The sequence below is a fragment of the Taudactylus pleione genome, unplaced genomic scaffold (assembly GCF_031769625.1).
Source record: "Taudactylus pleione unplaced genomic scaffold, aTauple2 ptg000026l, whole genome shotgun sequence".
NCBI lineage: Eukaryota > Metazoa > Chordata > Amphibia > Anura > Myobatrachidae > Taudactylus > Taudactylus pleione.
Window position 1 is genome coordinate 39179083 of NW_028284428.1, and position 21813 is coordinate 39200895.

General features: G+C 44.1%; 1 protein-coding gene across 2 annotated transcripts in view; it reads right to left on the bottom strand.

The window, feature by feature from the left end:
• Positions 1–21477, bottom strand: part of BCOR (BCL6 corepressor) — a 162108-nt gene extending 140631 nt beyond the window's left edge. The window contains exons 1-2 of one of the 2 annotated variants that reach the window (XM_088451692.1): positions 19804–21477; positions 6089–6135 (exon numbers count right to left, since the gene is read on the bottom strand). The gene's annotated coding sequence lies outside the window, so the exon portion shown is untranslated. The remainder of the gene's footprint in view (positions 1–6088; positions 6136–19803) is intronic. The other variant, XM_088451693.1, reaches the window with a different exon arrangement.
• Between the last annotated feature and the right edge of the window lie 336 nt (positions 21478–21813).

Below are 21813 nucleotides of genomic sequence, written 5' to 3' on the forward strand. Positions count from 1 at the left end.
TATTACAGGTAAGTCCTAGATAAATGTATACAATGTGTCAGTATTAGGGATGTTAGTGACTCACCTTGATGCGGTAGGTGGGCAAACATATTTGGCCAAATATGTACTAAAAACCTCAATTTAAAACCATGTTTATTGACAGTTTATTATATATTTTGTGATATTAAGTGTTCTTAGTGCTTAGAGTGTGCTTTTCCCTCCTTCTATTATTACAAAAAAACCTCACATTGAGCATATATGAGTGGCTGGTCAGTGTAAGAAAATGAATAAAAAGCAGCAGTTTCTGAGTCCAAACATTGCTCAGAGTATTTTGACCACTTGACAACTTGAGAATTGAGCTGGCCAAGGTATCACTTCAGCTCCAAGAAGGATGCAAAGGGCTCTTTCCTTACCTCCAATTCACTACAAATTATTTATTAAGTGCAACTGCTGTTTATATCTTATATTTGGGAAGCTCCTAACTGTGACGACTTTGCTCATTTTACCTATCTCCCCCTCAAGGTTTCACAGTAAAATGAGCACAGTAATTCTATGTAGCATTGCAGATAATTGAATTGCCCCCTTCCATTACATTATCAATTCCCACAAAACTAAATTTGCAAGACAAGGCACTCGCACCGAGAATATACTGAGCAAGGTATACCATGATCGCCCCACAACCCTTAGGAAAAGTACAAACTTTTGCACTCCTGCAGATGTCTTTTTCTTCTCATATCCATGTCTACTTTTGGTAAAATGGTCGCACTTATGCAAAATTAGGTGAATGACATGCAAAGAGCATTCACAGTTTTGCACATTTGTAAATGCACCTTCCTGTGTGGAAACCTCTGATCCTTATCAGCAATGGTGATTAGTGGGACATTCTATCCTGCAATTTACTATGTCAGATATAGACAATGGAGACCAGTAGGAGTTGCGTGTGTAAGGAACCCTTATGTGTGTGCTCAATGCTTGAGAGATGCTTCACACAGGGGAGAGGGGAAGCAGAGCGCTGCATGACTAACAGCGCACATATTTCACATAATGAGAAGGAGGTCAGCAACAGCAACAGCCTTTGCCAGAAAGACTACGGTTCAAGGGGAAACCAGTTACTGACAAGTTTATGAACAAACCCTGCAGGTAATATAATTAATTGTTACCTTTTTAGCCCAATAGCACTCAGACCCTTTTACATTCTAAATATTTTGCGATGCATCACTTTAATTTGTAAAAGTATTCACGTTTTTAGTGGCTTTTTGCCAAATATACCTATTTGCTTCCCTGGAAGCAAAGATGTGCCAAAAGTTAATATTTATGTTAAGATACATGGAAATGTTAAAACTGTGCTTATTTGTCTGATATGTACCTGCCCCCACTTTTTTTTTGCTTCTCCATTCACTACCCTATTGCCTTGCAATGTATAGAAATACAAAGGAAGCGATTGTATTTCCTTATTAAATGTTATCTGCACCTGCTGTTTGTTTCCTTTTCTAAATAAAGAGTTAATAAAAACTGATTATTATTACAAACTATTACTCACTTTCAGTCTGATATATGGCATAACATCATTTGCCACTGTTCTATGTAATGGCAATTTCTAGGTCTATAATAGCAGGTATAACATTTTTGAAGAGCAATATAAAAAAAAATAATTTCCTAATCAATGTCATTCTGTTGGTTTGTGCCTATTTATGCAGATACTCACAAGGCCATGTTAAGAACCAGGTTGGTCTTGACTATTAAAAAAACAAAAATCACAGCTTTACATCCAGCAGCAAAAATCAACATTACCCTTTCACATCCCTCCCTGAGTGTATTGAACATAAAGAATATGATCTAATTGATTAATAATATATGTATAATATATTATAGACTTTATTCAGAGTCCTGTTTTTGTTCATACATAGATTTAGTGCACTTGCCTGCACCATGCTTTCATTTGGATGGGGAAAATAAAAGAAAAGTTTTTGTCTATAATAATTGCTACAAGTCCAATTTTGCATTATATAAGGCCCCAGTTTACCTTCATGTGCTATAGTATCTGTGCAGAGTACCATACTGATATTTCCAAGGAATGCAAAAAATACATACTGTGGCTGGGACTAGGTTTTAACCCTAAAGGCCGAGCAACACTATGATGTCTAGTGTGTACCGACCTCGTTAGCAACGGGACCGGGTGGGGTGCCAGGATCGGCAAGTGCGTACACACTTGCTGATGCTGGGAGAGACGGCTGGGTCCATGCTGCATTCGGCAGCATGGCCCCCGCTGACGATATCGCCTGTCGGACCTACATGCTTGTCCAACAGGCAATGTTGCAGAGGACGCGCGGGAGCGAGCATCATCAGCAACATAGCGGGTACACACTGGCTGATGTGCCAGATATGTCGTCAGATTGGATGACATACCGTGTATACCAGGCTTAACCCCTGCACGGAGTACCAATAGAGACAATGCCAGCCCTTAGGTCAGCATTATGTTAGATGTCAACAGTACACATCAAAGGAAGGACATGGCTGTTTCATCCATATGCTGTGATGCCTCTGTAAACAATCAACATCTAAAGAAACAAGAAGATGGCAAATGATTAAATGAATGGGATGATGAAGATTTAAGGAAAATGGGAAGGATGATGCATCTATACATGGGATACAGAGGTGTTAAATATAGGTTATAACAATCTAACTTGAAAAAGCGGACAGTTCACCAACAGGAAAATAAAGGAATACCAAGTCTACCCCTATGAGGATATACTGGATGTGTAAAGTCTCACATTCATTATGTGGTCACCTGTGCAAAAACAATGAGAAGCGCAATACGCACCACCTTTTTCCCACATTGTCATTTGAGACTGCCACGTTTGCACCACGCACTTTGGAAGCAGAACAAAGAAGTGACCTTATTGTGCATACCCAGTGCGAAAGCAAAGTTTATTTTATCCTATTGGCTCCATTTGGAATTTCCCAGCAGTGACATTGCTAATCCTAGCTTTGGCTAGCAAAGTGTATGATTTCAGTAATACCCAATGCTTCTAGCATTATACCCGTGATGATCCATAGGGAAATCACAGGAGTCCCAGGTTAGGGAGAGGTAGAGGAAATGAGTCTTCCATGTCTAGATTTTGGCTCGCATGTGTGTGCTGCACTTTCCCCTACTTGTCAGTTTAAGAGTTATTTTGTGTTGTTGTGAGCGGGAGCTATAATTCTACTTGCCTAGGGAAAGCTAACAAAACACTGTCAGCAGAGACAGCAGCACATTCTTGTGAGGGCTCAGCGATCCGTGCCTCGTACTGCACAAAGGCTTTTAGGGGGCGAGAGAGACGGAGAGAGAGAGAGAGAGAGAGAGAGAGAGACAGGAGAAGGAGGGAGGGCTGGAGGGAGCTCTAGTGTTTCCAGGCGGGCGTCCCCAGGGAGCTCACAACCAAGTGTAACTTCAATCAAATGCTGACTTCTCCTGCGGGTGCTCAGCAGGGAACCTGATCTCACCAGCTTAGTGCCTGGCCTGCCTCACTCCGCAGCCTTACACAGACCGGCACTCTCCTGGGGGAGGGAGAACAACAGGGACATAACATTTCAGCCGCTCCACCTGGTCTTTTATATATTATCTTTCATCTGCATTGATCTGAGCACTTGGAATCACTGTCACGGATTTGCGCATTTGACGCAAGTAACTTGCTGTGCCAGTTAAATAAAACGCCCTTATTTTACATTCCAGAGAGCCAGTAGCTGCTTCTTAATGCTAAACAATGACAAGATTGTGCGATTTGTTGAAGATCTGAAAGAACCCACAAAGTGTATTCCCTTACTCCTTATGGGGATCTGACACAGACGGGTCGGAGCTGCCACAGTACGAATGACAGCAATGATCTAGATATGCGGCAAAATAAATATATATATATATATATATATATATATATATATATATAGCATCGTATTTCCAGACACGATTTCCATAACTCCCTATAGAAGATTTCATCACAATTGCCTATATTGAAAGTACACCAAAATCGGAACACCATTACAATAGGTAATGTATCAGCGAGTAGAAACAAGCATTAATCCCAACAGCTTGTTTCCTATGCAAATACAAATTAACCCCTTGGCTGCTGCACAGGCGACCGGCCCCAGTGAAATGTCTCACTGGCTAATACAAGGTTAAATAGCCTTGCTCACGGCTGGCAGTGCGCGGAGCCTGGCTCGCTGGAAGCAGGAGTCTCAGCGCTGCCATTCCCGGGACGTGCTGGTGTATGGGGAATGCCTAGCCCACGGCCTCCCCACGCTAAAGACAAATAATGATCTGTCTCCCTCCCTGCTCTCTTTTATAGTTGTCACTTGGGCAACGTCAGCCAGAATCGCCTTGTACGTAAAAGCTACAGTAGATTCTCCCACAATTGCTGGAGGTCACTGCGCTGCTCACTCATTCCTGAGTACGGGGACACGCAAAGGCCTTGATAGAGCAAAATAAGTTACACTGGACAACACCACGGAGTAACGACGAAATAGTAGTCATGTTCCTATAGGGAACCATGGACACAGGCTATGCTGACGATCAATGTACGCTTTGCACGGTACGCAATGTAATGCGGACTGTTACATAGTTACCATATAATTGCTGTGTAAATACTACAAACATTGTAACATGTTCTATTGTGATACAGTTATAAACATATTTTATATCCCAATCGTTTCAATGTAAATCAGGGTATTAAACCAGGATTTTATAGAACCAAATCCAATCAGAAGTCTTTCATTTGTATGGTAAGGAAACTGAACGTGCAAGATACACATAATACGTACATAGAGCCAGGGTATGTGATGATACAGAAACGGATAAAATAATGCAGTGCAAAAAGCGCTTATTCTAGAGCCCTTGTTTCACACCAAACCAATACATTTCATTTTGTTTGGCTTCCGCCTTTAATTTTAAACCCCTCCCTTTTGCAATGCAAATCAATGTGGCAATTACCATCTAAAAGCTCTGCCGGCCCTAGGTCAATGTAAATTGATCATTGTCCGCCTTTTACAGAATAACACCGGGAGTCTGTGGAGCGTAATGAGATTATCCTGGAAACTGTCTTCTAGATCACAAATTATATTTCATGCTGTCAGGATCTTTTCCTAGCGGACTCCCTTGCATGTCTAATCACAAGGCTCCAAAACTCATTAGTTTAGAAGATGGTGGGGGGACAATAATCCTTCATCTGCCACTGGCACTGCAAATGACTGCAGTAGGGAACGGGTTAATCTCCAGGAAAAGATTCTGTCCGCTTTAATTCATAGGCTATACGAATACATGCTCCATCTGTCTCCAACCTGCCACCCCCCATCCACGAACCCATTGTATGCAGCCACGGCATTTGCAGACACTATACAATTAAATCAGGTATTTCATGCAGCATTTCATGCAGTCCGTATAGACAATTTCCATATGCTGACTACCCTCTGAGGTGTTTTTCTGCCAGATATGAAAAGGGCTAGTCTCAGATTGTTGTTTATCATTCATCATGTACAGTATATATTTATTTTAACCCAAGTGATCCCCAATAGACCAGGACAACCTATTGTGGTTGGGTGACTCTTGAGTCAGGAAATTTTATCACCTCTTCTCAAAAGTTGCCTCAAAAGTCATGCATCTGCCAGGCACTGGATTACATTCAAATTGAGGAAGTAATGAGGGGATTCTGCTTAAAACATTTTAAACATTTCGCCAATATGTGGCCCTCTAGGTAGCCAGGCATGCTGGGTGTTCTAGTTCTACAATAGTCTTGGCTGCTTAGGTTATCTTAATCAAACTGTCTTACAAAAATAGTCATTAGCTGTTAATGTAACAAAAGAAGTACCCATTAATAACACACTTGCATGAGAATGCAGTCAATATGTATTACATCTGACACTGTCCAAGGATGTCTGGTTAATATAATGTCAACATTTCTGAAATTATACATAACCTACACACTGACATCTATATATAACATCTGAAGTTAAAGGCCTGGTTAGTAAAGGGTTGTTTTATTGAAATCAGTATGGCAATATTTAGAAACGTATAATGTGAGGGTCATGTTCAGCATTAGATATATCCACTATGTATGAATAAATGTAAATGTTCACATACCGTACAGAAAGGAAGCTTATATTCCTATCCTTGCAAGTGTTCAATATCTGGAAAATACACATGGAAGGCAAATTAGTACATGTGTCAATATAAATATTTGTAAGTAAAATAGTAAGCAATAGGAAACTGCTTAAGCCTGCACAATGGTAAATGAGGAAATGCTGAAAATAAAACATTCTTAGCAAAATCATTGTACTGGTGTACCAACTGTATATGTGTATGTATGTTTATTATGTGTAGCTGTTTTATTGGAATATTTTCTTCGCAATTACACATTTAAGACATAATTAGGAAGTGCAGATCTATACAGGCTTTTTTTTCTGGCCTGATAAAAATTGTACATAAACCAGCAGACTTCTAATGCAACTACACAAATCATTCCATGCAGGCTCCACATAATTGCTCAGGAATCAGTCTGCACAGCTCTGATTGTCAGGAAGAGGCTGTTTTGCACTGCAGAGAAGAGAGGCCTATTTGTGCCACGTAATGCACTAATCCCATCACTCATCCGGGGTAGGAAACTGCTATGAGAACAGCACTTACCAGAATATGGAACAAAAAAAAAAAAACACAACACAAAAATATGCCATATAATAATGGACCATTTAAGAAAAATACATGTATTTTATGATAGCAGATAGCACAAATCAGATCTCATCAAGGTACCATTTAAGTTAACCACCCCCAGCAACTTCAAAAAGAAGCAGCTGATCAAAAATGAAAGACAGAAATAGGTATATAACAGAAAATTGGAAAACTTATACCCCTTTTACACCAAAGCAAAAACCTGGGTTTTTGCAGCTCAGTGTAAAAGGGTCCCTGAAAAATAACCTGGGTCAAGTGACCCTGCAATCCAACCCAGGTAGCTACCAGGGTTGGACCCAGGATGGACCCAGGTAATGGTGCAGTGTAAATGGGTCTGACCAGGGTTGGAACCATGTCCAAAAACCCAGGTCGGACCTGGGTTTTTGGTGGAAAAGAGGTACTATAGTGTTGGCGCTAAAAGAAAAGCTATATGTAATGCTGCAGCACAGGCTTAGATGGTAAGTGCATTATACCACACAACTTTATGGGATTATTATTATTTTTATTTTTTTTAAATAAAAAAAAATAGGATATGTTGTAAACCCGGGACTCAGACCTGGATCGGCCCCTTTCACACATACTCTAGACCCGGATTAATGCGCATGCACCGCCACAACCCGGGTATTTAGGCTATGTGTGAAAGGGGTATGAGTTACTGGTATTTTAAAAAGAACCAGTCAACAGGTATAGCGCAACTGCAAAATGAATTATATAACAGGGAATGCAGAAGTTCCCCTCTCGGTTGGTGGATGCCATTTAAGCTTTCTATTACAGAGCAGAGCTGGAGCCTTAGAACAAGCATGGGGGTAGGAGAGACCAATGCATGCAGAGCACCGCTCAAGGCTGCACAGCACAAGTGCTGACCATAGGTTTCTATGGGGGAGATAGCCTTTGGGCTGGAGGATGCCATTTGAGCTTTCTATTGCAGAGCAGAGCTGGAGCCTTAGAACAAGCATGGGGGTAGGAGAGACCACCACATGCAGAGTCAAGAACTGCTCAAGGCTACACAGCACATGTGCAGACCATAGGTTTCTATGAGGGATACAATGCTGTCAGATTTACCAAGTTAGCTTATGCCATCTGAAGATGGAGTGAGCTGTTGTGTGGGCTACACATCACAATACTAGCATGGAGAGGGTTCCATAGGAACACTCTCCCAGATATGGCTACTGTGCTTGTGTGGTCTGTAGACAGCGCATGCGCAGGATCTCTGGCACGGAATGAAGAGTCCGCTGACGCAGTCACTTCACTCCCAGCACATCCCAGGGACAGACACCTTTCAGAGCCCCTGTGGCTGCTTTTTCATACACCCGGGCAGTATAAACGCATCCTGCTCTAATAGTGAACCCAGATCGCTTTGCAAATGCGATCATTGATAAATGGGCCTCTGTGAAAGTTTACAATCTATGGGATGGGAACCCAAGCGAATATTTTCAAGTAATATGTACAAATGTAATACTTTATTTTTTTCAGTTTTATACAAGAATAATGTTTTAGAATGGTAAGTATCAGCAAGCTAATATAAATAACAAAAATAATTGCTTGTATCTCTGGCATATCTGAAATTGGAGGCAACCATATAAAATTACTAAAAATCCATTCCATTCCATTCTCATACACGGAGAACTAAATTTTAGCTGAGCTGGAAAGAAAAGTTGAAGACAGACTGAACCACACTTGTGATCAACTAACTATCATTCTTTCCTTAGTTTGCAAAAGCATAAAAACCTGTACATTATCCCCACAGCTACCAGTGCTTGACTCAAAAGGTGTGTAATGTAAATGCAAGGTAGACCTTAAAAAGGAACCAAGTAAAATAATATATTAAAATGTTGCAACAAGGTAAAAGAGTAGTCGAACTTAAAGATACGGTGGTGACTATTGTGTAGGAGGACTGCTGAGACATGCATGGCTAATTATAGAGCTGTGTTTACAATACACGTTTTGTATTGATGACAGTGGGTTGTATATGCAGTGCCAGAGAAAGCCAACCTGTCTTGTCAATTCTTGTTGAACTACAAGCCTCAACATGACCTATCAGCTGTAGGTTTCCATTAGGTAGGCCTAATGCTGAGACTTGTAGTCCTTCGACAGCTGCTGAGCCTTAACCTGGTCTATGCAGAAAGCCAGCGCTTGCTGCATATCTGTGTGGCAGTGACAGAGTTAAGGCCATGTATGGAATAATATATATATATATATATATATATATATATATATATCACATGTGGCCCCATATGCACCCTATGACTTGTGGAGAGATGGAGTTTTGGAAGCGCACTGTTACTTTCCCTCCCGGCTTCCTAGCAATGGTTACCAATGTTCTGCTCTCGCAGAGCCGTCCTGCTGCTTAGGGAAGAAAAAAACTCCTCTCCATTAGAGACGTCTGCTGGCTGAGGCATCATCGGGAATTTCAATCATCTGCCTACTCCCGCCTCTACCAGCGCTATAGGATGGGGAGGGGGGTGCACAAGTCACAGACGATTACAGGGTGTGATAGCTCTCACATCGGAAATGTTACAAGGTGCAGAGGCCGAACAAGGGTGCGAAGCCATAGAGGAAGAGTGTGGGTGTGTGAACGAGGTGTTCGTCTGGGATTTTTGGGGTGGTAAATGTGTGCGGCTGTAACTGCAGTACCCAGGCTGCAAAATATGCGCAAGAAAGTGAATGCAAACGTAGACAATCCGCGGCTTTCCATCAAATCCCAGAAGCTGTCAGGACATTATGAGACTTGTAGTTCTATGAGGAATGCAGAGCCACATGTCTGGTGTACGATCTTATTAGGGTCTTTTGTCTAAGAATTATAGCGGTGTATCTTGATTTGCTATGCATTCTGGTGTCAATGGTTCGCGTGCAACAAAAAAAAGATGAGGATAGATCATAATTCTGATATAAGGGCCAATGTAACGTCAGTCACATCTGGATGTCACGTACGTAGTAATCCTGCAGAATAAACCTGAGAAAGGTGCATGGCTCAGCAGTCCACCTTCCTGGGTGCTGCCAATCATCTGTCCATTAGCAGCATGGAAGTACTCATGTCACTGTCTATGCGCAGGGAGAGAGATCCTATGGCCTGCAGTCAATAAACACTGCTACCTTCCCCGTCACATCGGCTGCGCAGTGTTTACTACACACACACATATCGGCATAATGTTAAAATAGTCTGTCATTGTAAATATCTGACAAAAAGAGAGGGTCAGTCCTATGGCATGAATGGGTTAATAAAATATGCATTAATATGAAAGATAAAGGGTCTAGGCTATAAGAGTAGCTTTATCCATAGGTTAATATAACAGCGAATGACTAACGGCTCACAAAAGGGGCATTTCGGTATCTCTTTAAATTAACCCCGTCAATGCTGCACTGAAGAGTTAATAGTAGCAGCATAGATTATACAGCGACTACGGTGCATGTTCAGACATGTATTACACATTTCTCATTTGTGTTCTTATTGCAGCTCGTAAATACCCATTTACAAAGCTCGTCTGCCTCTTGGATAAAATGTGAGTGCCATTTATTCTATCAGAGAGAAAGTTATATTGATTGCTTAATATCACTGCTAAATGCAATTTAAATAAAATAGGCAGGATGATCTGTAAAATATACCATAAATACACCCTCCACCCCCCATACACACATATACATACTCTCAAGCTAAGTACAAAGGAGACGGGAAAATGCAAACACAAGATGATGTTATGAAAACAAACAGTAAGAGGAATGTGAGATAGTCTGTGTGATGGCTGCCAGGCCTCTGTGTATTATCGGTGTATTTGTACAGCAAACACACAGCACAAGACTAGAGAACCCACTTCAGGACCTGCTAATTCTCCTTTATCACCAAACCTTGCTGTGGACCGTGTCTGTACTGCAACAAGGACAGGACTGTGCCATGCCCCATCGTAGTCTCCGGCTCTGAGCATCTCCTGCGATCCCAGGACCACGGACCACTTCACAAATCCCCTGACTGCAATTACCGTAAGAAACGCAGACAGAGTACAGCCAGAGTGCACCACATGGGAATATATTCATTTATTACATGGCCGATATAAAGTGACCCCCCAAGACCCATTACACTACATAGATGCTGATGATAAACGTGTAGTAGATCCTCTATATTACATAGCTGCTGATCATAACCACGTAGTAACCAATACATTACATCGATGGTGATGATAACCACGTAGTAACCAATACATTACATAGATGGTGATGATAACCACGTAGTAACCAATACATTACATAGATGGTGATGATAACCACGTACTAACCAAAGATGGTGATGATCACCACGTAGTAACCAATACATTACATATATGGTGATGATAACCAAGTAGTAACCAATACATTACATAGATGCTGATGATAACCAAGTAGTAACCAATACATTACATAGATGCTGATGATAACCACGTACTAACCAATACATTACATAGATGCTGATGATAACCATTTAGTGCTGAGGTCACACAGACTTCATCATAAATATGTTTCCCGATGATTTATATAACTCAAGCCTAGATACATGAATCGGATAGGACTCTTCGCGCAAATAAAATTGAGATTACATTATTACAGTTTCAAGCACAGGTATTTTAGATATGATTAATAAATATAACTATTTGCAGGATGCCCTCCGTTGTTAGTAGCATCGGCCACTTCCTCCCATTAGAATAAACTGTGGATTTACTGGAGAGTTAACCTGAGTAACCTGCTAAAAAAAAAAAAGGGCATAATGTATTTTTAAATACTGTACAGTCTACTGTATATTAGCTTCACAAAAATTAGTTATAGATTTCAGATATCTTTTTAGATTGGCCACTTATACAATTCCAATTTTGAAAAATCAAACTGTGGTGCGCTTTTTTTGGGACTACGGCACAAGAAATGATTACCATCAAATGTAAGATTAGGAAGGGATAATGCATTTATGTAACCATTGTGTTAATGGCCACCAGTGAAATATGTAAACAGAGACAAGCACATGTCCATAAAGCGCTGAAGGTGACTACTGGATGTGACTAGGGTGTAAAGTCCGACATCCCTGCCTCCAGGTAAGATCATAGAACATTCATTTTACCTATTATCCTGATATTGTAAAGAAATGTCTCTGTAGCTGCTGTCTGCGTTTCGCCCACGCGAATACGTTATTTTAGAGTTACTGAAATGCCATACCACCCCACTCATTGCCAGTTTGGCCACCTAGGGGTTAAGCACGGAGTAATCTCACAAGACCTGCTCTGCTAGCTGCTGCTCTCTAATCCCCAGCTGCTGAGAGATCGCTGATTGCAGGGATACGGTGTGGAGATAGCAGTGCAATCCTGCAATTAGGCAGCAGAATAGCTAATGGGCTGTGCAAGTCATTGATCCAGAGAATACTTCCTAATTAACTCTCTGTCACCTATTTGAGACAGCGACTCAACGTGCAGCTCGCATATGTCCCCTTTCCTGGCACCCCATCTAAAAGGGGCTTCCCGCTGGAGAGAAGGGGGTTCAGCTTTTTATCAACCCTTTAATGCTGGAGATTAACCCTATTAACACCCAGAGCACTTCATTATCCTAAGGGTGTATTTTGTATTGTGGTTAGAGAGCAGCGCAGAGGTAGAGATGGGAGGACGTGACAGGCATTCGCATGCAAAAATAAACATAGTACGTGTGCAATCTGGAGCTCAGATACTATTTGCAGCATAACCACATATATTACTGCATACATACGTCTGTGTGTGTCCAGTATCAGTAATCTGAAGGTTGGGATACTTCCTTTTGGCCCATGATCTGTACATTCTGGGGGCTTTCTAATATAAAGCATGTGCAGCGCAGCGCAGCGCAGCCAAAGGGCGCTGCAGAGATTACTGGTGCAATTACGATCCACAACCCAGCAGATACGTTGCAATGTTGAGGAGCTTGGTAGAGACCGTTCTTACTAATGAGTGACAATGGATAACGGGTTAATCATTCAAGTGAAGCGCTAATCGATTGGTAACAAGGTGGTAATGCCAGCGATCCGCAGCTACGCCGGCTAAAGCATCTCTGAGTTTAATCCCCCAGCTGCGCGCACACAGGGGACCAGGAAGGGTGTGGGAGAAAGACACGGATGTCCTTGAGACACACGTGTGGCAGACGTGTGTGTAAACGTTCATATAGCAGCGCACTGGCCTTATGTACTGAGGAGCGCAGTCTGACTGGGGGATGGGGATTCCTCCAGCTGTAAGAACGGCAATTACAAGCCAGTGAACCATTACAATCTGATTAAACCTCGATTTCCCTGCCAGTGACTCCATCACAAAGAACGTATCGTATGCCACAAAACTATGATATCTGAAGCTGTGGAGATTTGCATTATAGAAGCAATAGTATGTTTATAGGAGGGCTATAACGTACTTAACTCAGTGTTTCCCAAACGTCTAGGGACCCCTAAAAGTGAATATTTAACAATTCTCATTATAATGAGTGAAATGATTGGTACACCACCTGTTGATCTTTTAAAATGTGTCAGCCGGTAATGAATACACCTATGCACCGAGTAGAACAAGAAAACATGCACTGTTAGGGATCCATGAAGACTAACCTTAAATGCAAATAACAATTGCCTTAAGGGTTAATAAATCCCCCCTCCCCTCCCCAGTGTCTTTTATGAAACCAGCAGCAGTTTCTTTTCTAAAACACTGTAAGCACATACAGAGACCCACACACAGCAGTCTCCAAAGACAGACACAGACGATCGCATGAACATTAGTATAGCAGCAGGATGGAACTTTCCAAATGTCCTACGCTTATATACTGTGTAAATCCAGACACGTATGTGAGCAAAGTATGCAAGAGCTAATCATCACGGAAGCATTCATAGATATATATACAACCAGAGCGCAGCCTAGAATTATTATCCACATCACTAAAGCTGGGTACACACTGACAGATATATTGATCAGCCAATGTATCTGCTGCCCGTCAGGCAGTGTGTACCCGCGATATGTCTGTGAACATCGGCGTTCACTGACATATCGCATTGGCTGTGCTGCACAGCAGATGGAAAGATATATCTGCAGATATATCTGTCCATCGGCAGGTGTGTACGGCAGTCGGCAGACCAACCGTACAAACACAGCGGGAGCCGCGAGGAGGGGGGGCGGGACACGCCCCCTGGTCGCTGGGACCTGCGGGCAGGGGGGGGGACACGCCCCCTGGTCGCTGGGACCTGCGGGCAGGCACCGATGAAGGTTGTTCAGTGTGTACGAACAACCATAATCTGCAGATATATCTGCAGATCACTCGATCCTCTGATATATCTGTAGTGTGTACCCACCTTTACAGTAACTTTGAAGATAACAAGGTATCATGTCCACAAAGATAAACAATGAACACAGCCCCTCCTGTCACTCTGATAGATAGGTGGCTAGTTATTTGCTTATCAACAGAGACTGATAAGAGGTGAATCACTCCCCATCCACCTGCACTCCATATTCCCTGAGTGCTATAAACCAGGGGTTTTTAACTTCAGCCCTCATGTACCATCATCAACAAGTCAAGTTTTGTGAATTTCTATAATTATGCACAGATGAGTTAATCTATTTTGCTGGGGCAGTAATTATCCCACTCAGGATTTCCCAAACTCCGTCCTCAAGGCACCCTAAAGTAAGGTACACACTGTCCAATATTTTTTATCAGGCTGACAAACGGGGCATTTGTTCAGTCCTAATATCTGAGCTACACATTATGTGATTTTTTTGCCACACCACACTGATACCCTTTTCAGATTGCAATGCCGGGTCGCACCCTGAATTTTGTTAATGCATCCATCCCGGGTGCGACCCAGCTGAGACCCCTTTCAGACTGTTGGCCCGACCAAGCTTATTGCCGGATCGATGACGTCACATCCATCACGTGGCGAGCCAGCGCTTGGAGATGAGCTCATCTCCAAGCTCCAGCTCTTCTTATGTAGTGTTAACTCTAGCTCCGGCGGCAGGCAGGGCGCCAGAGCTAGAGAAGGGGGTGTGGCCACTGAAAAGGAGGCGTGTCTATAAGAAGCATCACCCTTTCCGTCACTCTTGGGGGCGTGCCCAACAGTTACGGACACGCCGGGCAGCCCGCAAGCTCTGCTGACAGGGAGAATAGATGCCGGGCACATGCGCCTGGCGTCTATTCACCAGCGGTGACCGGATCACCGCATATTTCCCCACCTGCGGGACACTGCGACCCATGGGTGAAGACGGCACCCGCAGGCTTTGAGGGCAGGGAGCTTTTTGCCCCCCAGAAGGAGGGCAGGGCCGCGCCCCACTAAAACAGCCTAGCAGGAACGCTATTATGGTTGTGAACGGGACCTGGGTTGCATCGACCCAGGTTACCTATTCACACTGCATCGCGACCAGTGTTCAACCCTACTCGTTGTCAGGGTTGCAGCAAGTGTGAATTTGGTATGATTTTACATATGTCCGTCCACAAGCAGGATGACATAGTTATCGATAATGCACACACATGCTCGATATCGGGAGATTAAGGACCAATCTTAATCAAAGGAATGCGTTTGTGGTTATTCTTGTTTTTTTTTTTTTTAAGGTTTATTGGCAAAATGCTCTTGCCTATACACCATACCACAGGTTCTCAAACTCGTTCCTCAGGACCCCACACAGTGCATATTTTCCAGGTCTCTTCACAGAATCAAAAGTGAAATAATTATAACCACCTGTGGATCTTTTAAAATGTGTCAGTGAGTAATGACTACACCTGTGCACCTGCTGGGTGACCTGGAAAACGTGAACTGTGTGGGGTCCTGAGAACCCCTGCACTATACAATAAATCAGGCCGATCACCCGATTATTGGCAAATCAGACCAATAATGGTAGTGTGTACCTAGCTCAACAGTCCAGGTTTTAACGATGGCTATGCTTGTGCACAAATTATATAATCAAACTGACTGAGGTACTAATTAAGTCACCTGTGCTTAAGCATGGATATCCTTAAAATCTGAACTATGAGGGTGCCTTGAGGGTTGAGTTTGTAAGCCACTGATACTACCTGGTTCTGCATACAGAAATCCTCAAAATCTGTCTGTCCCTCTAATGGTGCATACACACGGTCAGATATGTCAGATGAACGATTCTACCAACGATCTGAACGATTTTAGAGTGTATTAAAATGAATGGAATCATCCAAATCTGACTGCAAACACATCAGATGTCAGATATTGTTATTCTGACATGCGGGAACGCGCATCGTTCATCATTGCAGGCTCATGTCAGATTTTCTTTCAGATATGAACGATTTTTAAAATAGTTATCGTTCATATCTAACAGAAAATCTGACTGTGTGTATGCACCATAACTGTATTATTTCTTATAGCAGCAGAAAACCTGAAGACGATATATTAATGTATAAAGTTACAGATGTGATCATGTTATGTGGGGGTTTCACAATCCTCTTCCCATGCAGCTGATATTGTATGTAACTTTCCTGTCATATGTAAAATCTCTGTCAGACTGGTGTACTAACAGGGAACGGGATGTAGTTGCGATTTCGCCAAATAATGTTGACAATGTGAACTGGAACACTGATAGCTTGAACAAGGCATCCTGACATGCTAATAATGCGATTTTTAAAGCATTTTAATGCTTTATTTATTTAAGTTATATTGCGTGAAATCCGGAGGATCCCCACAAAACTTAAGGATGCCTAGGATGTAACAAGGGGGGACTGCAGCAAGTATCTTTTATATCTGCCGTGGTCCCTCCATTTCTGACAACAATAGCAGGCCCCATAGGTTTAAATGAGGGCTTCCAAACGGTTGGATTTACCAACCTAAGATTCTTGGCACTGGCCGCTTACACGATCTAAACATGGTATTAGCTTATAGTAGTGTGTGGACTACACCAACACCTATTTTTACAGTGACGGACTCTCTAGAGACCCCTCCGGGGATGTAGGGCTGTCGGTATTCAGAATGCCAGCGCTGGAATCCCGTCACCAGTCATAATTCCAGTGCCAGCATCCTGACCGCTGACATCCCGACAGTAAGTATTGGGGTTAGGTGGGAGGGTTAGGTTTAGGCTGCGGGGAGGGAGGGTTAGGGTACTTACCTGCAGGTGTCGGTATCCTAAACCTGTCGGGAATCCAGACAGAATCCAGGGGAGGGGGGGGGGGGGAAGATTTAGGTTTAGGCTGCTGAGGAGAGAGTTAGGTTTAGGGGTAGAGTTAGCCTACATACCGGTAGGTGTCAGCATTGTAACCTAGTCGGGATGCCGGCGTCGGGATTCTGAGCGCTGGCATCCTGTACCCAACCCGAAGCAGATTTATAGCGCGTTTTAGACTCAATGATTAGGATTTCTTATCGCGGCAGTAAGAAATTATGCACCACCAGAATGTATTCAACTCAGGGACAGGAGCTCAATGTGAAGAAGTAAAGCGATTGCCAATGTGGATCCCTCTCCTGTTACCTTTTGCAATATGCCATCTAAAGATGATGTTAGCTACCGAGGTCAAGCTCCGGAATCCTTGATAAATTCGGCATTGAAGCAACCCCGTAGAAACCTATGAGAGCTGCATTTACAGATTAAAACGGGGGACTGCACAGATATCTCCGATAATTGCAGTAGTCCTCTTTAGATACATTTAGAGGAGGGGTGGGGAACCTTTTTTCTGCCAAGGGCCATTTTGAAATATAGAACATTGTTTGCGGACCCGGAGCAGGCCATGCCCCCATGTGACGTCACACGGGGCGGGGCCACAATCGTCAGTGATTACAGCAATGCCCTGAGCATCCCGAGGATGCTCTGGGGAGCTGTAAGGGCAGCGGTGTGACCGTCTGAAGTATCCTAAGAATGCTCCAGGGGGCACTGCTGCATAGATTCTGGCTACTGGGTGCCATTCTAGGCACCCTGATAGCCAGATGAGGCTAGCAGAAAAAAGCTCAGAGGGCCAGACCAAATGATTCCCAGGGCCTTATACGGCCCCCGGGCCTGAGGTTCCCCATCCCTGATTTAGAGGATACTTAATATTGCAGGTACCCCAAGAAATTTTTTTTGGAGGGAATATCCCACAAATATTCTTTGATAAACAGGTCCCTAAAAATGCAGTATGTGAGAAAGAGGACCCTAATAGTGTCAGCTTTAAATATTAAAACATGATTCTCTACCTTCATTTGTGAAGTTCTAAAGACTAAACTGTTAAGATCTTTCAAATTGCTTTATTAGCATGTCAGAAATCCATGTTTGACCTAACAATAATTTACAATAGAAAAAAGGGACTGGCTACTCCACCCTTCACTGCACAATACTTACCAGGAGCTTATCCCACCCTGCTATTGGTGCCACAGACAGCTGTGTAAATCACTAGCGGACCGGACCTGTGCCATAGGGGATGACTTCTACTGCAAAAGCTGTGCTGGCATTGCTAAAGGACCCCACAATATTGTTTGGACACTGAAACCAGTAATTATTATATCCTGCTGGACATTTCTCAAATGAAGCACCATTCATCTCTTTGCAACAAAGAACTCCATTTGGATATATGCTTCCTGAACAGGTGTTATCTGGACATTATTTCTGCCCTGTGGATTGGGTGATTTTTTGTCTATACATAAAATCTTTTTATTTTAATTTTGTCTGTTATCGCATTGATACACCTAATTTATAAATTTTTATGTATTTATATTTGTGCATATGATTGTTATTAAATTGTGATATGTTTAGATATGTGTCTATGGGGCCCATTTATCAAGGATCGCTTTTTCAAAGCGATCAGGGCATGCCAGTAACACCCCTGATCGCTTTGCAAAAAGCGATCTGTTCGGCCGGATGCATCATCCGGGACATGGGCTCCGAAAGGAGCCCGTCCCTGCGATGTCTCCGAAGAGCGGCCGGCCACTGCAGGTGGTGGTGCGCATGTGCAGTCCCGTGGACTGCACATGCACATCTGCCTTAGCTGGGAGGGTTTTGGCGGATCCCTCTGCCGGCAAATAGTGCGCGGTGTAGCCCATAGGCTACAGCGGCTAACGCCACCTTCAGATGGAGTTAGCTGCGGGGGTCAATATCTGGAATGCATCGCATTCCGGATATTGGTAAATTTGGCAGCATCGCATCCCCCATAGAAACCTATGGGGAGGCGGCTGCCAGCGGTAATGGAGGAATCACAGCAGGTATCAGAGATACCTGCTGCGGTCCTTCCTTCATACATACGGGGGATACTTTGTATTTGAGGCAAACCCCAGAAAACTAGTGTTTTCGGGGATTTTACATCAAATACACTTTGATAAATGGGCCCCTATGTCTGAAATTTGAGCGCTGTGTTTTTTGCTATTGTAAATTCTTGTGTTTGTGAGGATTGACCACCCTCCGATTTATACAGCAGTTCATTTTACATTGGATATCCACCCCATAGCAGTGCCTCATCAGTTTCCACTAGGTACTGAGGGCCTGATTCAGACCAGCTCGCGAGCGCTATGCGCTCGCAAGCAGGTCGATGGTGGCCCAGTGCGCATGCGCACGACGGAGCCGGCTCCGTTGTGCGCATGCGCGAGACCCGGATAACGACGGGCAAACCGTCGCTCCGGGTCTCGTACCAAAGGGGGCGTGCTGTCGATGTTTGGTGGGCGGGCCAGGGGAGTGGCTGCCCAAACGGAGGCGTTCCCATGTGAACGCCTCCGTTTGGGGGGGCCCCACTGACATCACGAGTGATGTCAGTGGGAGATATTTCGGCTCTGTGAGAGACAAAATCTCTCTGGGGCTTGCGGCAACTAAACCCTACCACAAGGGTTTCGTCGCAAGCCCGATGGTCTTGACCATCGCGACCATCTTCCAGGCCCTGATTCTCCTATTTGACTGTTCTCATTGACTGATTGTTGAAAACACATACCAGAACAGAGGACATGCTCACGGGATGTAGTTATAATCCCGACAGTCGGGATGCCGGCGCCTAAATCCTGACACCTACATCCCGGCGGTAAGTACTGGGGTTAGGGGAAGGGTTAGGCAGTGGGCAGGGAGGGGCAGAGAGACGGGGAGGGTTAGGTTACTGACCGACAGGTGTCAGTATCCTAACCCTGTCGGGATGATGGTGTCGAAATTCTGACTGCCTCGATCCCGTGCCCAACTTATGCATACACCAATACACAGGGTTTATTAAAACATCAGCAATTATCTGACCTTATTTCAGGGATCTCTCCTGGGCTCAGGCGTCCAGTTACAGGGGAATATTCCTGGGATCAGCCCTCCAGTTACTGAGGAATACTCCTGGGAGCAGCGTTCCAGTTACTGTGAAATACTCCTGGAATCAGAAGTCCAGTTACTGTGAAGTAGATCTGGGAACAGCCGTCCAGTTACTGGTAGATAATCCTGGGATCAGCTGTCTACTTGCTGGGGACTACTCCTGGAATCTACCATCCAGTTACTAGAAACTACTTCTTCGATCAGCTGTCCAAGTACAGGGGAGTACTCCAGGCATCAGCAGTCCAGTTACAGGCGAGTACTATTGGGATCAGCCTTCTGGTTACTGGGGAGTACTCCTGGGAACAACCGTTCGATTACTGGGGTGTACTCGTTGGTTCAGTTGTCTGGTGACTAAGGAGTACTCCTTGGTTCAGCTGTCTGGTTACAGAGGAATACTCCTGGGATCAACCGAATACTCCTGGGATCAACCGTCCGGTTACTGGCAATTCAGATGTCCGATTATTGGGGAGTACTTCTGGGATCAGATGTCTTTTTACAGTACTCCTAACATCAGTCGTCCCATTAAAGGGAAGTACTCCTGGGATCTGTCATCCAGTTACTGGGAAGTACTCCTGGGGTAAGCTGCCCAGTTACTAGTAAGTACTCCTGGGACCAGCAGTCTGGTTACTGGAGAGCACTCCTGCGATCAGTCGTCCAGCTACTTTCCAAGTTTGACAATGGATAAAAGAATAACAGAAACTTTGTTTCTTGCAGTAATACCCTGCTCTGCGATCTGCTGACTGTCTTCGCCGCTCAGCCCAACCCAGCAGTGGCTTCCGTCCCTGGGAGCTCGGGCTGCAGGTGGCCGGACTAGAGGGGAGGGGTAGTGATTTCCCCCTACACAGAGTACTTTGAGAGCGCCATGTTGTTCTCTGCGCTCACTTTTCAGCTGATCCCTTCTTATAAGTCTCCAGTTTCTAAAAATACGTCCTAAATGATCTTATACTGTAATGTTAATCACCACACCATGCATCGCCAATGAGCCCCTCTCGTAGTTTTATCCTATATTTTTCCTCTCTATAAAGTAGAAATCCCCCTCATCTGTGTCTCCCCAGCTCCTGTAGATCACACCACTGTAGAGTCCCCTAGTATTTGCTCTCTCTCAATTCCCACCCTGAGTCCTAGCACTCCTCACCGCAAGCCCCTGACACCCCCACGGAGGATCCTCCCAGCCTGGCTGCTGTATTCTCACGACCTAGACTTGTTCCTGTTATTGTTTAGTACGAGGGAAAGCAGATTGCAGCCTCCCAGCTCTGCGCTGCAGTGTGCACTGTGTAACTCTCCTCCGTCCCTCCCCGGCACCGCCACGCCGAGCTCTAGCAGAGCAGCCAGTCAGACAACGCTGTGGGTTTGGGTGATGAGGTCACAGCTCAGTCTCCCTGGGGCACATACATCGTCAGGACAGCTGTAGCAGAACCTAGAAGTTGATAGTATGCTGTCTCTTCTGTCATTATTGTTTTTCCCCAGAACCGAGTATGCCACCGTCATCCTCCCTCCCGCCACCGATTGTGTCCGTTCACGCGTGTCCCCAGGTTCCCTATTTCCACGTCGCAGAAAAGTCTCTCCGTAGCCTGTCAGCCGGGCAGAGTCAGACACCATGCTCTACCCATAAGGCCAGAGAAACGCAATTACCATAAAGCTCCTGTGAGTTGTCTCTGCAGGCGGCCTGATCAGTGCGAGCACGCTGTGCCCTACATACAGACTGACAGCTCTTAGGAGAGGATCCCTCCAGCTCTCTGTAATGATGGCTATAAGTGTACCATTGGCTGTAGTTTTATATATATATATTTGTTCCCCCATGAAAAGCGACTCATTCAGACTTGCACGCACAACATACGCAGAAGCCTGTTTTACTTCTTTAATCCAATGTATCTTTTCAACGAAAGCGGGATCATGCATGGTGCAAGCTAGGGATGTCCATCGATAGTTTCCTTTGGTGATTACCAT